The sequence below is a fragment of the Hipposideros armiger genome, unplaced genomic scaffold, assembly GCF_001890085.2.
Source record: "Hipposideros armiger isolate ML-2016 unplaced genomic scaffold, ASM189008v1 scaffold_35, whole genome shotgun sequence".
Classification (NCBI taxonomy): domain Eukaryota; kingdom Metazoa; phylum Chordata; class Mammalia; order Chiroptera; family Hipposideridae; genus Hipposideros; species Hipposideros armiger.
Window position 1 is genome coordinate 6100032 of NW_017731385.1, and position 2293 is coordinate 6102324.

At 50.2% G+C, this 2293-nt stretch overlaps 1 long non-coding RNA gene across 1 annotated transcript; it reads right to left on the minus strand.

Annotated features, from left to right (window-relative positions):
- Positions 1-754: 754 nt before the first annotated feature.
- On the minus strand, positions 755-1823 carry LOC109380377 (uncharacterized). The gene is made up of 2 exons (XR_002123459.1): positions 1457-1823; positions 755-1333 (listed from the first exon to the last, which is right to left on the minus strand). It is a non-coding gene; the product is annotated as an uncharacterized LOC109380377 (long non-coding RNA).
- Between the last annotated feature and the right edge of the window lie 470 nt (positions 1824-2293).

The window sequence follows — 2293 nt, forward strand, 5'->3', positions numbered from 1 at the left end:
AGAAACTCTCAGAGCTGCTCGAAGTCCACAAGCTCCTATCTTCCCTCAGGGTGCCCACTGTGTGTGCCTGTTGAATGAATGTGTGCTCCTGCAGTTTTCTGGACAATTCCACCCATCCTGCCAGGCCCATTTCAAATGCAGCTTTGAACCTCAAAAATGACTTTGTACCCACCTGATTGTGAAGGGTGACACATCTGCGGGACTTGGTCTGTATTGCAAAGGGCCAGCTTTCTCGAGTATCTGAGATCCATTTCGGTTCTACTCTCCTTGAATTGTGTTTTGTTTGGCCTTTATTTTCTGTTCTGGTCTGTGCTTTCATGTTTGTGTTATATTTTAAATGTGCATTTGAGTTCAAGGTGCTTCAGAATCCTCTCTGATTGAAATAACAGTAAAAAGATTTATATCTGGAGAGAGTGAGGAATATAAGTTGCTGCCACCTCATCTAGGACAGTACAAGTTTATGCTCACAGGGTAAGTACCTCTCTAACCCTGGAGCATTCTAGACTTTGCATGAGAAACACCAGCAGGGCTGGTTGTGTTTCACATGGGACGTTAAGTGTTGTTGCTGAGTTCATCAGCTGACCCTTTCCTGGCACGGCCCTGTCTGTCCTGCCCGCAGGTTGCTTCTTCCACAGCAGACCACCTGGCTGCCTCCCCACGGCTGTCTGCTGCTGGGTGCTCAGACCTGCTCTCCTTCAAAATACCCCAGAAAACAAAGAAGCATCTCCAAGGCCCTCCATTTCGAGAAGCAGCATAAGAGTTCAACAATTGTTTATTAGCCTTTGTGGCTGACATTTCTCATGTCACTTATATAGCAAGAAATCTATTTTAATATCTTTTTGCAGTCTGGTTAGCAAATGTTTCAGTGATCCATTGTTGAATAAGAAACCACCTCAGAACTTAGCAGCTCGTTTGTTACTCTCTGTCCTGGTTCTCAGAGGTCACGGTGCTCACTAGGGGGCTCTCATGGAATTGCAGTCAGATGGTGTTTGGCTTGGACTCATGTCACTGCTCACCTGGGCTGTGTGTCCAGGATTCCAGGATGGCTTCTCCACATGAGTGTCTGGTGCTTCCACAGGGATGGCTGGGCCGGCTGAGGGCTGACTGGCTGGCACCTGTCTCTCTCCAGCTGTCTCCCCATGTGACTAGCGTGCACATCCTGGTAAGAAGGCCTGTCGGGGACATTTGGGCTTCTCCACAGCAAGCATTCCAAGAGGCTCAGGTGGCAGCTGCAAGGCTTCTTCGAAATAAAGTCTCAGAAGCCACCAGAGCTCCGCTTCTACTGCATCCAAGGGGAGAGGACTGCCCAGGGGTGAACACGGGAGGTTTAGCTCTGTGTGGGAACGGTAGAATGGTGGTGATTAGCTACGACCGCCAGAAAACCAACTATCTACATCTCTACATTCTATAATGTTTCGTACCAGGTTAAAACTCTTCTAATTGGACCGCTACTCACACAGCATTTGAAGCCTCTCCCCGTGACCTCCTTTCCTGTTTGCATAGCTTGTTAGAAGTGCACGGGAAGGAACCCAAAAGTTGGGTAAGTGAGCCTTGAGCTGCCGACAGAGGCTTCAATTACCAGCTGCCGGGGAGTGTCCAGTGTCTCCTGGAGAGGCGAGTCTTCCCTCCTGTTTGTCTCTTAAAAACACCGCAGTGTTCAGAGCGCAGCTCTCGGAAGTGGCTCCTTCCCGCTTTCGAGCCCGCACAGGAGGCGGCGGGAGAAGGTCCCGCTGGAGGGAGGAAAGCCGGTGAGTTCCCGTGTGACCTTGGCAGTGTGTGTGATCTTGGGCAGGTGATCACATACGCACAGCCGTGGTTTCCTGTCTCTCTGAATATATCAGTCAGTAACTGAGCTCATTGTATGAATTTCCCCACCCTTCCTCATCCTTCTCTTGGCACTTGGCCTCCTTTCAAAATCTGCCTCTCCAGCCCTCCAGCAGGATGTTTTAAGGAGGCAGAGTTTGGCCTTCCTCACAGTCCCCCACGAGGGACAGGTCCCCCAACAGGAATGGATAAGGGCATGTTATGTAAAATCTGGGGGGCAGGCACTCCCTTTCAGGTCAGCGTTCCGCTGCAAGCTAAATGGGCTAATCAACAGCAGCAGCATTTTCTGTGTTCATTCCAGAACTTTCCCAGGGGCACAATACAGCCTGCCTGTTTACAGGACCATGGTTACCTAACAAGCGAGTCTCCCAAGCCTCGGGGGTCTTCAGGTTCATTAAATCGAACCCCTCCAGCTGAGTTGGTGAGACGCGTTGCTGTCTATGCGCATTGCCCTTGGTAATGTAAGATA